Source organism: Passer domesticus, chromosome 4, assembly GCF_036417665.1.
Source record: "Passer domesticus isolate bPasDom1 chromosome 4, bPasDom1.hap1, whole genome shotgun sequence".
In the NCBI taxonomy this organism is placed as follows: domain Eukaryota; kingdom Metazoa; phylum Chordata; class Aves; order Passeriformes; family Passeridae; genus Passer; species Passer domesticus.
This window is the reverse complement of record NC_087477.1, coordinates 67,252,632-67,268,294: the sequence shown is the minus strand read 5'-3', so window position 1 is coordinate 67,268,294 and position 15,663 is coordinate 67,252,632. Positions and strand designations below refer to the sequence as shown.

At 35.9% G+C, this 15,663-nt stretch overlaps 1 protein-coding gene across 7 annotated transcripts in view; it reads right to left on the bottom strand.

Annotated features, from left to right (window-relative positions):
* The window catches only part of KCNIP4 (potassium voltage-gated channel interacting protein 4), a 385,018-nt gene that overhangs the window by 91,217 nt on the left and 278,138 nt on the right, over window positions 1–15,663 (bottom strand). The gene's annotated exons all lie outside the window — the stretch shown is intronic.

The window sequence follows — 15,663 nt, the reverse complement described above, 5'->3', positions numbered from 1 at the left end:
TCTGATACACATTAATGGGTATTCAGCATTTTCCTGGGAAGATCTTACCCAGGCTACACATCAGGGGAAAATAATCCCACCTGATTTATTAGATAGTTTGTATAAAACTAATTGTCCTTTGTTTATTAATGTGATCACCAAGAGGATACCCAGTGCGAAGAATGCGCTTTGAAGAATATTTATACAGCACATGCATAATGAATACAAGGTTATGCCTAAATGCTTACCCTTGTGCACATCCTAAAAATTTAAATAAATCCTGTCCATTGCTATACAAACCACAACAACAATAAGGGGAAGGGAAGCCTCAGAAAAAAAAAATACGCATTTTTATTGATTTAAATATATGTTCTAACACTAAAAAATACATCATAAATGATGTCTAGTATCAACTACTCAGGTTGCTAACCTCTTTAGACTAGAAAAAAAATTTCTAACTATCAAGAAGTTCAGATATTTCAATTTTTGTTCAAAAAGTCATTATAATTTTAAATTAGCATAGCAAGTTGTAAAATAAACAATCTGTCGTTTATGGGCTACCACGTAGAGAAAGAAAAATTGTAATCCACAATTTATTATCAGCTTTTTTTTGTTTTATTTGAAGGCTGTACACATTGAAGGACAATGTAAACAGAACTCTAGAATCTATGTATTTTTATTAATTCAAAAATGCATGTGTGTGCTTCAGTTAATTTTATGTTATATCTAGTCAATACATAAGCAAGAATATTCTTTGATTTTATGCTTCTGGATATTTAATACTAGAATATTGTGAGTTCTGTCTTATTTATATATGGTCTCAGTCTGAGCGTCAGTTCACTTTCCCATTAACCTGTAAAGTTAAAACAGTGTCTTAACAGGAAAGCACAGTAAAAATAAATCAAACCAAATACACTATCCCACATTTGCACCTTCCAAATATGTCATTACTTTTTACCTCATATTCCATATTAATGATTCAATAAATTTGCCTGTTAAGTTCTTCTCCTCTTAAAAGAAAAGTAACATTTTGTTTCCTCTTTACGATTTTTAGGTACTCCATATAATCTTCTCCTTTGAAGGCTCTGACATGTTAATCTTGACCTCATTCTCATCTCTGGCTTCTATTTTTATCTTGAGGTTATTCTTACTTAGGCTTTTCTTTTTCTCAAATTTGTGTTCTTTTTCTTCAGTGACGAAGCATAAACAAACGTTTACAATATTGTAGAAACAATAATCCTATTATAATGCCACACTCACACTACAGGGGTGAAAGAAGTCTTATCATCAATAGTAAATGGTCTCATGGAAATTATTAAAATGGAGAAATCTGTCAGTCCACATTCTCCTTTCATGAAGCAGGTTCAGGCTACCCTGTGTTCTTGAGCTGCCCACTTTGGGAGCAGAGGCCCTTCTACTCCACCAGCGAAGGTGCCAACCCACTTACAAGAGAAAGCCACCCAGCAGAATGGTCCCAGACACAGCCAAGGTTTTGTTTTCTGCTTTTATACAAGAAGAAAGGCCTGGATCTCTTAAAAAAAGATGAAAGGGAGAAAAAATTATGAATTTGATGAGTTTTAGGGGCCAATTCTACCTGCACAGAGTTACAGAAGAATGTTTAAATTAAAAAAAAAAAAAAGTAAGCTGAGAACATCCACTTGAATTAATGTAACTGATTACTGACTACACAGAAAACCTCTTTGAAAAAAGCAATAGACTTTTCCTGTTATTTCTCATGATAGTTCTCTAGAGTTAGGGGAACTATACACTGAATTTTGTCTCCAAGCCTTAACCCTAGAAAGTAAAGCAACAAGCATAAAAAACAATGTAGAAAGGAGAAGGAAGTGATACATGAAATCTTTCCTGCAATATGCCATGCAACAGATTAAAACATCAATATTACTTAGAGATGTGAATTCTTCTGGAAGAAGTTCAATTAAAAAAATTCTATGCCCCAAAACATTTGAAAATTTAATCAATTTTGAATAAGGTGTTAATAAAATTCTGTTATATGTACAGCAACTCTTTGCATGCTTATTCTTCTAAATTCAAGCTCCATTGCAACTTCTCTTACACACTTCTTATTTTTTTTCAATAATTTGAAAACAAATATTTGTCTAACACATTCTTATGTGGTGCCTGTATTGACTGTACAAACCAATTTTAAAAGTTGCTGAAAGGAAAAGAATTTTTCCATATCTAGAAAAATTCTGGATATCCCTCCTGGATACAAAAGAAAACACAATTTTTTACACAAAATTGAAAAAAAAAAAAAATAAATCAGGGGATGACATAATATCCAAGCACTGCTATGTCTTGCTCTCTTTCCCTAAATCCAGCTTTCATTTTTGACTTTGCATGGCATTCTGATGGTGATTGAGCAATACAATTAAGTTTGCAGAAACTTCCCTGTGATTCTTCACTGTGTTGCCCAAAGGGAAAAATAAAAGAACTAGTATTTGTTATGAAGCTGTCCCATCTAAACATTGCATCTTCCACTGTCCTTAAATTCTTCTCCACTAAGTTTTGAAGCAGACAAGGAAGGAGACACAGCGGGGTAGCCCTGCCTGTTAGGGAGAGTCTTGATTATCTAGACTTTAATGATGGTTACAATAGGGTGGAGTGTTAATGGGTGAGAATCAGGGGATAGGTCAGGAGGGCAGATACCATGGTGGGAGTCTGCTACAGAGCACCTTATCAGGATGAAGAGGCACACAGAATGTTCTGTAAGCAACTGGGAGAAGTATCATGATTGCTAGCCCTTGTTCCCACGGAGGACCTTAACTTGCCAAATATCTCCTGGAAACACCACACAGCAGTGACCAGACAGTCTACAAGGCTCTGGTGTGTGGCAGATAACTTCCTGACACAGCTGGTGATGAAGATGATGAGGGGAGATGTCCCACTGCTGAGTAATGGGGTGCTTGCAGGCCATCTCAGGGATGGCAATTGTGAAACAGAAATTCTCATAAAACTATTTAAGAATTGTGAAATTGTGAAATGCTCAGAAAACTCTGGAGGGACCTCAGCAGAAAGGCCATATTGGACTTCTGGACAGACACTGGCTTGATAAGTTTGAGAAAATTCTGTTTGAGGCAGTCCTAAAGGGCAAAGGGGTACAGGGAGGCTGGAAGTGCCCTAAGGAAGCAATATTTCAGTCAGCAGGCTGCTCCCTATGTGCTAAAAGATGAGCTGGGAGGGAGACAATTGGCCTGGTTGAGCAGACAGCTTTGGCTGGAACTCAGGACCCCTGTATAAAAACAAATACACATTTTTCTCTCCTAAGTAAATATTCAAGAGGAACCTGTGCTAAAGAGCTGCAGGAGACATACACTACTTGGAGCACAGATCTCAAGTAAGTTTTGAACTGGACAGAGTAGATAGATCTATGCTAGTGGCATCTACAAGAATGATCAATTCTGGAGTCCCAACAATTTTCCGCAAACAATCCCAACTAATTACTGGCTATTCTAACCATCTTAAATTAAATCATTTATATGTGGAATGCAAATAATATAAAAAGGACACCTTAAATAAGACAGTGTGTTATGCACTAAGTACATTTTATAACTGATTTCTGTATGCTTGTTGAATATCATCAATTTTTCCCTAAGAAGAAAAAACCACTCAGAAATATTATTTATAAAGCTAAGATACAGGAAATTAAATTTTATTAATTTCAAAGTTGACTAAGGACAGAAAAAATCTGCCATTTAAAATCAAACAATTCAATCTAATTTAACACATGAAAAGAAGTAGCAAATGCTTAAGAATAACAACAGGATGTTAAGAACTGAACAACTAAGGAATAAAACAATTTTAAATTCTAGAAATACATGAATAATACCTAAATAATAATTCAACTGCTAGCATATAAGGATATAATATTTCCCTACAACTTAATATGGTTACCTAGTCCTTTCAAAATTATATGGTATTATCACACTTCTTTTATACTAATCCCAGTAGGTACCTGATTTTCGATTATATCTGTCATTGCAATTAGCACAGAAAAATGACATGTATTTTCTTTTAATTCCCTTAATTCTCTTCCCTAATTCTCTTAAATAACTTTTATCTTAATGTTTACAAGAAATTTTTACTGGAAGTTATAAACTCCTCATATCTTCAAATTTCTTTTGACTCTTACAGAGAACCTACCTGATCCCTAATAAATTGAAGTGTTTAATGTCTTTTCACTAAATTTTCTTTTTAACATCTGCTTGTAAACAGTACCAGTCTTTTTAGAATTTTCTGTTTATACTGAGAATAATTTTCATTTCTCTGCAGACAATCTGGATTTGCAGTTGTCTAATGTACAATGGGGCTGACCAAAACTGAACTGTTTTCAAGGCAAGGATGTGTTACTATTTATTGACTTGATTTTGACTGCCTTCCTAGGTGTTAAAATCTGCACAGTGTTACAATTAATATGTGTGTGTGTGTCTGTGTGTGTCTTAATTGGCTGGGAGTAATAGTTCATTAGACTCTATTTGATATTTTCCCCCAATGTATCTGAAAAGGGAAACTGCGGATGAGATAGAAATAGAAACAAAATTTGGAAGTATTAATTAGCTGTCCTTCTTTCTGTACTGTCTTCTTCCAGAGGGACATGTTACACAGCCAGAAGGGAATGAAATGGTCAAATAAACACAGAAAGGGCACCTACAAACAGGTCAGATAAACGGCATATATTCAGCTCCTTGTTCATGCCAAATCTGAGCTTATTAGGAAAGTTATCTGGTGGATAATGAACTTAATCCTCCTTTAGTTAATCAGTGAAAAATTCACTCACAGCCAATAAACTGCAGTTTTCTACACAGAAAAGTTTCTATATTTGATCTGCAGAAGAAAACTATGTCTACTAGAAAACATTTCAAGAACCAGGAGAAGAAATTAATTTACACATATCGTTTCAAGAATTAATCTCAGGGTAAAATAAATTTGAGTGTAACACCACCTTTGTAGGCTTCTACCACTAATCACAGAACATCATGTAACTTTCGTAAAATGTTTAGAAAAATGAAGCTAATGTATGGAATCACATTGTTCATCTTAGCAGCACTGCAGCTGCTCAAGAGCCCAGTATTGCACTAGCAGATTACTTATCCAGGCAGAATTGCAGGGAAATATTTGCTAGCTAGAAGAGCAAGGTAGAGTCTAATTATGAAAGATTAAATTTGTCAGGCTTCATATATAATCTTTAATATTTACACTAAGTGCCCGAGATCTTTAATGACTGTAAGTGAATACAGGCTGAGAAAGGGAAAATTCAACACCTGTACAGGCAAGATAAATTTCACTGGTTTGTAATCAAGGAAGAAAATATGATATCCAACCTTCTAAAGGTTCAGTCTCATACTTAGAAGTAAATTACACTAATATAATATTGTAGTTATAGCTGTATAAAGGTCCTAGGTTATGGCATGGGATTTCATTTCTTTTTTCCTCTCTTCATTTTCACCTTATGACTCTCACTTGCTTCTAAGCTTTTGTTCTTGCTTTGATCTATATCAAAGGACTTCTGCCATTACTGATCTGAAAACAGAAGCTCAAAGGAATCCCACAAGAAAACCATTGCCAAGTCCCTTCATAACATAGCACAGGTGTATTTATTTTTCAAAAAATATAATTGATACTGCATGTTCTACAAATATGTATAAAATACTTAGTGTACAAATGGTTTGCAAATTAAATGGACTGTCCATGGGAGCAACAGTAGCATTTCATTTTATTAAGGTTTAGCAAAGGATTACAGAGCAGCTATATGTTTCCTAAATGAGGTTAAATTACATTTAGTAATAGTTAGTAATCAAATTCTGGTTTGTTTTATTGCAAAGCCCACTGGCTTGTTTGACAAATGAAATTACCTCTAAATTATGCAACTGTGTCTTCAGCCTACAGACCTGGGGGTTTTTTTATATTAAATCATAATTGCTGCAGCAGGAATGGCCACTACCAAATTTCTAAGCATAAATGTATATCTACACAGGAGAAATGCAGTATAATGGAACTACCAAGGGACAATCACACTCAACTACTTTGTTAGCTATAGAGACCCAGCTTCCTCTAAGATATGCTTAAAAGAAAATACAATTTTTTTTTTGCCTGTACAGTCTTTGTCTTCTCTAGTCTTTTCACATTTGGAACAAACATGGTAATGCCTGACTTGCTGAGTTTCTCCTTTCCCTAGTATTTTTGTAATATATGGAAGCAAGAAGATGCCATTATCAATCATTTCATTCATGCAAATAAAAACTACTGAAAGGCCAACAGATCAAACTGGTAGAAATGGTGGAAAAGAGTAGCAGCATTCACAGCTCCATATTCAGTTGTTTTCTGTTAGCCAAATTATTACTGTATCCACTCACGTGTGCCCATACACCTAGGAAGCCATGTGTAAGGAAAGGGAAGGTATTTTCTGTGCTGATGAATGAGAAAATAAATGAACCATGTATGCCAGTAATAAAAGATGATATTCTAGTAACAAACAGGAATATTCATCATCAAGCCTCCAACCCAAGTATCAATTTAAAATCATCAACCTATCCTCTGCAACACCCCTTTTTCAAAACAGATGTTTCTGGCTCTCTATGGTTCAATGAATGGTTAGCAACTAAACCAAAGGGGAAAAAAATATTAACCAGAATCGTAAGAACATTACCATTGTGCAGCTGTTTTTTTGCACTGCACCTTTCTCTGACATAAAATAACCCATGCACAATAAATGTTCTATTTCTCTCCTTGGCTTTTCCAAAGGTGAAGCACTTTATTTCACCATAGCAACCAGAAAGTATTATAAATTAAGGCTGAAGAGGCTGACATATTTCCACATTTGATGTACTTGTTAAAAAAATGAGTCTGTTTGTCCTGTAAAGATGAGCTATTACATGTTTGCAGCACATGAAAGAAATGTCTGTAATCCTGATTTAGTCCCTTAGCTGTATATAATTAGACTTGTACTACAGATGAAATATGCACAGATTTGACTACAGCTCTGCAACATTTGGTTATCACTCCAAATTATGCAATATTCAGAACTGGTCCACATCACCTTGTGCGAGACTGGAATGTTAACAGTTAACGACTCAAAATTATTGACCTTTTGCAAAAAGTGCAGAGTACTTTGCTGACCATATGCAAAGTGACCACCCAGGTGCTAAGGGGGTGCACACCCAGCACGGTGGATGGCCATGACAAACTGACCTTTGTTAGCAACAGATGGGTTTGAGACAGTCATGGGAAGAGGTCAATGAGAAGATCCTGTAAGGCGAGTTAGTGCTTTTTATCATGTTGGTGTCCTCCCTTTCACAAATGACTCAGAAGTGAAAAATCCTTTCCAAGGAAGTACCAGGAAGTACATTAACACTTAGACCTGAGGATATTCATCCCTCCTGATGGGGCATAGTTGGCTCAGCCTTGCAGATGTGGGAGTTATCCTGTCATAAACCATCAGTGACACCCAAAGTGCCCCGTGATCCACAATGTTACATCACACAGGGCAAAACATTTCCACCTCTCCCTGAGTGTACATTAGCCCATTGAAATTTGTGTTTTGCAGGCTTTCCCCATCCCCAGTGGATCAAAACTTGCACCATCACTTCAACCAACAGACATCAAAATTGAAACAATCAAATCTCAGTCACAGATCCAGGTGTGGTAATAGCTGTCTATTCTTATCCTTTCTTTATTTTCACTTCTACATTTTCTTAATTTTTTAAAAAATATTTTATATTACCATTATTATAACCAAAATGGCCACATAGCTCCTTTCCATTGCAGCCAAATTGTTCTAAAAGAAACGCTACATATATTTATTTATTAATACACATATATATATTCAGTTTTGTTTCACTCTAATAAATCCCAAGAGATCCATTAACAAGAATATGGGTTATCCTTGCCTTCTGTGGTGGGTTGTAACATGGACACTGAAGACTTTTTCTTTAGTGTAGGGCCTGAAATTCACCTACATATAGGTGACTTCTGATAAACAGGTTTACTCCTGATAAATGGTAGTAGGAGAAAGAAAAAGAAATGGATGAGGATACAGGGATAGACATGCATATAATCTCCACATTGAAAGGTAAAGGAGCTTTTATTTTCTTTTTTATTCCCTCTTTTAAGAATTTCTGATCTTTTCATTCAGAGCTTTCACTCTGACAATCTCAGAGGCTTCTTAAGCCTTTTAATTCTGCCATTAAAAGTATAAATAAGGCAGAGTACTAACAGTTCAGGAAATTTAAAGCTTTTGTGAACTGGACTTCCATTATTCCACAAAGAGAGAGAGTAAAAAAAAAATACTTATGGGGAAGGGGTTGAAAGAAATGGCATAACTTGATGTTTTTCAGCACATAACACAGTGGCTCACAGCCCTATTCCAATGAGAGAACCTACAATGATATTTGAGGATCCACAGAATGCAATGGAAATTTTTCTGCTACAGCAATTTTGCTGTTCTGGCAAACTTTAAAGCAGCTTTAGGATAAAACTAAACACTGAAAGGAGAAATGAGCTTACAATTACTTATCACTTCAGTAAGTTAAAGGAAGGCTGCAGATATTCCCTGAGGAAGCATTATAATGCCCAACTAAGCACAGCATCATGAGGCTGCTGTAGATGCTGAAATGAGGGAAGCAACAGAATACAGAAACACACAATATTGAAACCTACAGAAACCTTCCACAAAACTTCAGACACCACTTTTGATTATTTAATGCGGCTGCAGGGATCAAATTTTTCTTTAGTAGCTTTGCAGGGTTTACCACACCTTCTATACAATTCATGTTTATAGCTTAGATAGGCAGATATTCCACTATGTACAGCAAATTTGTGGGTCAGATGAGAAATTAATTTCCACATGCTTCTTGACATGCACATGGTGAAACCCACATCCCATAAACGAGATGTCTTCGTGTCTTCCTCCTGATAAACAAACATGATGTGGAACTGGCTGGTTTTCTAATCCATTCTCTGGCATTTTTAAGATGAAAAATATTTTTTACTGTCATTAATACTTCAGGAACCATCCTCCCCCCCCCCACCCCCCAATAATCATCTGTGCACCAGGCAATGAATTTTAATTTCTTTAATCTCCTCAGAAGCAATTTCCATAGCTTCCAAACATGGTGCTCTTTTCTGAACTCATTCTAATTAGGCAAAAAAGTTATATAGAAAAAATTTAGTAACTAGTTTTTAGGTATTCAATTAGTGATGAGCAAGCAACATTCTATAATGACAGGCCAACCATAGCCTTAGTATTTCATTAACAACCTCTCCTCATGAAAATAATATTAATTATTTAAAAACATTGTCTTATCTCTCAAAAGCAAATAACTTGAGCATTCCTTCACTTTCAGAAGCTGGAATTTCAGCTGAGGTACCCCAGGAGTGTGCCCAGACCTCAGCCCATTCCCTCACTGCAGTCGGTGTTTGTTTTGGGTAATGTGTGTTTTCAAACTTATTCTTTGCTAATAGGACAGGGACACATGCTGTCTTTCACTGGAGCACACTGAGACTAATTAGGCTGCTCTGGGGCTGCTTGAACAGGTCTGACAGTCTGCTGCCCTGGCCCTAGCATGCTGTCACTTCTGCACTTGCTTTGGTGCTTATCTGATACTGTGTGACATTTCAAGGATAACCTTAAATGAGACAAAATACAAATCAACAAAAAAAACCCCAAACAAAAAAAACCCCAGAGTGTTTGTTTCAAAATACCTTGCAAGCAGTGTTCATTTCACTTTTGAGTACTGATCTCATGGTTGTAACAATGCTACTACCAAGACTGGCAATGCTGTGCAGGCTCAGGACAAAAGCCAGACGCTAATGGTGGAAGACCAAGAAAGTTAGAAAATGAATCCTGGGTGGGTTTTAACTGACAGAATCAGCACTAAATATTGCCAGAAGTAGTCAAATCTTGCTGTCACACCAGAGGTGTGCAGAGAGGCAGCAGCAGCATTTCTTCCTGTGTGGGATTCAGTGAGATCCACAACCCCTGAGCTCATGTGCAGTAGCAAAACAAAGTTCAGTCCAACCCTGCATGTTTACTGTGGTTTGTGATTAATTCTGATTTATACTTCTTAACATAAGTATACAGGATATCCTGACAGAACTAGTACCTCTGAAAGATATTCCTTAGATTTTCTGATTTGGATCCCAGCAGAAGGAATAAGTTCATGTTATATTATATGGTGTTCAGCCAACTGGTAAACTCCCTTGGTGAATTCAAGTCAAGTACATTTTTCTTTCCTAGTGAATTACACCAAAAGAGGTACATGAGGTATCTGCTCTGAGTGACAAATGCACCGGCTGTCTGCTCCCTCACTGCCAGAAGATTGGGTTTTTTCACTTTTAATTGTTTGGGGGAAAGGGAATGTAGCTGCAATAAAGGTTAAGCAACACTTGCTGCCTTATTTGTTGAACTGAGTTTCTCTTTTAGCAGAGTGAGGGAATTACTGATCCCCAAAGAAGTGGGTGGTATTAAGTTAAGAACTATAAATCTTTTTATTGTAGCTGGACAAGAAAAGTTAAAATAGTTAAACAATTTGAATAAATACAGTAATTTCTCCCCATACCAAATGCCACTATACAATAGGCTCTTTTGGAAGATATTCTCTATGGATAATTAAGTTTAAAAAACCATATTTCCCAAGATTTTTCTCAAACAAAATTCCTTCATAATTCAAGATACTGTTTATCTTTCCCCAAGGTACTATTTAAACAGGGTATCTCTGAAGGAGGTAAAGAATAAAAGGATAGGATGGCAAAAAACTAAGGTAGTTTTATATTCTTCAGGGACATAAAGCAACAAAAGGCCACTTGAAAAAAGCGAAACAGAAGTAAAGGAACAGTCACAACAACCTCAGCCTCTGCAACTGCCAATCTCCAGTGAAAACAAAATTAACATATTCTGGGCATGAAGGAATGATGTTCAGCTCAATTCTGCATTTCTAAACTTCTGGTGGTTAAATCAGTAGATTTCAGAATATGCCTTGTGCTGAAAAACAGTAACAGTGAGTAGAAATTCTCAGACAGAATTTGACAGGACAGTAAATTTTATCCCACTTATGGAAGAGGAAAATGGTGACAGACATGCTCAAGAGTATTAGATCCAGCTGCCAGACCCCAGTCGCATCCCTGTCCCCAGTCAATGATTTGTTCAATGAACTCTGTAGTACAGCTTTCCTGAAGCAAAGGAAGAAAAGGCACGTACCACCACACATGAATGTCTAATGCTTTAGGGCTATGTGTAGCATTTTACAGCAAGAGCTGTTTTGCAAAGAATAAATATATTTAAATGAGACACGTGGTCCCAGGCATAGCTGCACATTTCTCTATGCATATTTGTCAAGCATCTCGCCCAGGCCAGGAATTTAAGCTGCTTTTGCTTAAGGCCAGGTTGCTGGGGAATGAGAACTGCTTGAGAAGCTACGCATGAGGATGTTTAAGACCTGAAGGAAATCACACTCTTTCTCTCAGCAGTTGCATTTACATGGACACAGGTGCTCACGCTCCCATTCAAGGCTACGTTGTAAGTAAAAAAAAAACCCAACATCTTCTACAAAAAATTTGCACATGGAGTACAAGTAAGTATCTTCTACTTCATAATAACCTTTAATATAGAAACAAATAGGTCACAAATATTTGAGAAGGGAGATCTAAGCCCTATTAACAAACAACTATGCTTATAAGGTGAACACAAAATACCTGCACACAACTAGCAGTCTGTTTGTACATACCATAACAGACAGAAGCTAATAAACACACTTTTCATTTTTGGAATACTGGTCTACTGCAGAATAAATACCAAAGAAGATTTATATTGCAATTGCACTGCAATATCTTGAGAACTTAGGTCTATAAAATATTACACCACTTTCATCAGTCTGCCATCTTTTATCTATTGTTTTCTTTTCCTTCAGAGCTAAGAACAGCCGTTTCCATACAGCTGTAATCATTCTAGCTGTGATCCAGGACTCTATAGAAGTTACTATCTACAGCTGTTAAATCTTTTTATATTGCTCCCCAAGTTGCAAATGAATAGCAAATACCAATGATTCTAAATTTGTGTTTGGTGTTTCTTCCTTCTACCACCACTTTTTCTTTTATCTGTTTGCAGATCACAATCCCCCCAGTTAAAGTCTTTTTATGTTAATCGTTAAAAACCATTTGGTTTCCAATTCTGTACATTTGTGGATACATCAGGCACCACTGCTGACACATCAACGGTTCTGCTTGTGCTCTTTTAATTCTCTTCTTCAGCTCTGCTGGTTAGCAAAATAAAAATGATTAGGCTTTACAATGTGGCACTACAGGAAATTAACACAAAACAGCTTAAAGTAGTTTAGCTGAAAAACCTCCATAGGACTAGCTCAAACCAATGAAGATCATGGAACTTTGTAATATTTGGTGGTCCTCCTTTTATTTTAAAAAACATTGGTTGTACTCAACCTCTGGAATTGCTAAGTATTACTGAAGCATATCCTACCCTTTTCTACAGTCTCTTCCTCATTTGTCAGTAACAGCAGTGATGGACAATTGATGAAACTCTTTAAGTAAAAAAAGTTAAATTAAAACAGAAGTCCTTTCTTCTTTATTACCAGAGTTACTAAGTTTTGTCTCCAGACAGCTTACAAATCCTCCCAAATGGGATACTTAGTCTACTTAAAACCAGCATGTACATATTGGAGCATATGTAAATCCCGTATTGAGTCAGCAAGGTTTACTAGCACTGCAGTAAACTCTAAACTCACTAGTACTGCAGTAGCACTGCACTATCCTCTTCCAGTGATATGCTACTGTTATTCTTCTGAATGAGCTCTGACTCCAGAATGTACCACTTGCCAGTGTGGAGCATTGACCCTCCTATAATGGGGGGTTAAAAAGTTATAGGGGACCTCCTATAAAGTCATTTTTTCCTTAAGGTGTCTTTGAACCAAAAAAAAAAAAAAAAAATCAATCTGGCTAAAAACTCAAACTCAATCTGGGTAAAAACCTGTTAGTTTCTCAGCCATGCTTCATCTGTCACTGCCTTGGTTGGTGCTGATAGCGTTGCACAGTGAAGACTGCAGCACAGAGTCTAAAATTCTTACTTCATGTAGAGTTAGCAGAAGAAAGCAAGGTTTTATTTTTACTTGGAAGGAGAAACAGCTTTAATGAAGTAAAAAAAAAATTGCTAAGAGGCTTTATTCTAATCTAGTTTGTTTCAGATTAATAAAGCCAAGTAAGCAATAGTCAGGTGTGGTTTTACATCTTATTCTGTACATGTTAATCTCTGCTGAGATAGCTGCAGTGCAGTTGTGGCACAGTATTATGCCATTGTGTCAAGGCATTATGTCCTTTCCAGTTCATATATTCTGCTAGGTAATACTGCAACAGCAAAGAAATTTTATTTGGTACCTTATTAGCCACCAGCAAATAAGGAGACTAGTTCTATACATAGCAAGGTGTTGTGCTGAATACCAGTTCTGAGAATGGCATTTCTGCAACTAATCACAAAGATAACTGACAGGAAAAAGAATAACTGGGCTTTTTTTTTTTATTCCTGCATACAGAATATCACAATGAGGATACTTTGATACTATGCTGGTTCAAGCATTAAACACAAAGTAGGAAATACCAGCTTGTATTGCTAATACATGGGCAGAGAGAACCAGGCAGTCAATAATAGCTGACTGAAGACTGTTGGAAAATGCAAAAAGTAAAAAAAAAAATAAAAATATACAAGCTCTTCTCCTAGAGATTTGGTATTCCGTATTCCACTGGGGATGGGAACTGCTTTTTCTCCCTTAACAGAAGCTGTGGGAAATGAGTGGTATCTGGACTTGGGCAATTTCACCCTCCCATCAAGTACAATTATGGTGGGTCACTGATTTCTTACTGACCCTTCCAGAAGAAAAAAAATGAAAAAGAAAGCTTAAATTTACCAGGCTATTTTTGATATCAATATTTGCTAATATTGATATACTCTCTGCTTTTTACTTCAACTGAAGTAGAATTTGATCCAACTTTGTACTAATATAAGGCCTCCAACTTCCAATTGAGAACATGCTTGCAGAGGTCTGGGCACAGCTGCTGGTATACACAAAAGCACATTCAAAAGACAATTGTCTAATCAGCTAGAATTTTTAGTCATTTATATCCAATCTCCTAGCACATTTAGTATGCATCCTTGCATGCTTTATTAGGCTATTATTTATTTTTCTAGTATGGTTATTTAAGTACAGAATGCAGCATGGTCAATATAGTAGGAAAGATTATTCTCTGTAATGGCTTAGTAGCTTTCTTTTATACACCCTTTCATCCATTCCAGCAAGTATATTGCCAAACTGCCTTAAATTTTATGAGGCATTTAACTAAACAAATGCAGAACAGAAACTTGATCATGGTGCTGTGAAGAGAAATCCTACCTTGACCACTCCTTTTACAAATACTGAACCAACCTGGAACTGTGCAAAGCTTCGAATGCTCTTTTCCATTTCTCTATATTCTTATTACTAATAAAATTAGTAAAAGACTAAGTAAAACTACTAAAAAAAAGTGCAGTAACCCCAGCTGTTTTAGCAGCAGCATATCCATACTTAAACAAATGCAGTCTTTTCTGCTGCTGCATTATGCTAACAATTTTTCATAAATAATCATACATTTTTAAATAGATTATTTCACTGTCTTATGAGGTAGGTAAAAAATCAGCTTAAGAAATATAAATATATTTTAAATTATGCATTACTTCTATACATTCCCACTGCATCTTTATATCAAAACCAATTGCCAATGAATGAAATATCCCTGACAAAATGTAATATATTTGATCAATAAAAAATGATAGCTATTAATAAATTCTATTTTTTCAGCTCTTTAGCTTTATTTTTTAATTCCTTTCTTACAAGAGTTGATTGGTATCTTGCTGTAAGCTGACATGTGAACATTCATAACCCTTTCCTATTCCTGTTGTAGATGTATCCAGCCTGTGTGGATCATCCTTGTTCTGCTAAGTTTCATGCTGGGTAACAGAGACAGAGAAGCAGGATCGTTCCTATTGGTGCTCTCTTGAAAGCACCTATGGTATCTTTGACATGTCGTTCTCTAGAAAAATCCAAGTTTTCAAACACTGCTTTTTGCTCAGAGCCCACTCCAGTGTTCTCATCATGACCATGTCATTTTGAACCACATGACTTTCCTGCTCAATTGCCTAAAAATTGGAAACAGCACTAATATACGTTTAGGATGATAAATGAGACATAATAGAAAAGACCAAAAAGTTATTCTGATTTAAAGTGTAAAACTATGAGCAATCCAACTCTGAGGGCATTTATTTCCTTGTTTCATTTTTCTGAATATTACAGAGAAAATCTTCAAAGTGTACGAATTCCTGCACATCAGTAAGCATCAGAAATAACTTTGTTATTGTTTCAATTGAATTAATGTTTTCATCTACTGCAGTTAAAGATTGTGCCATCAACATATAGGTTAACAAAACACATGCTTATATGGGCTGTATGATTTAGTTTTTGATTGTTAATGAAAGCTTGGTGTCTAATTAATTTAAATATTATGAATTTGCTATGTAGCTTATATCTCCAGATATCAACAAACCTGAAATAAATTGTAACCATAATAACATCTAAATTAATTGATATGGTAATAATGATATAAATGAGAATGCTGAAATGTTTCAGCTGTCTC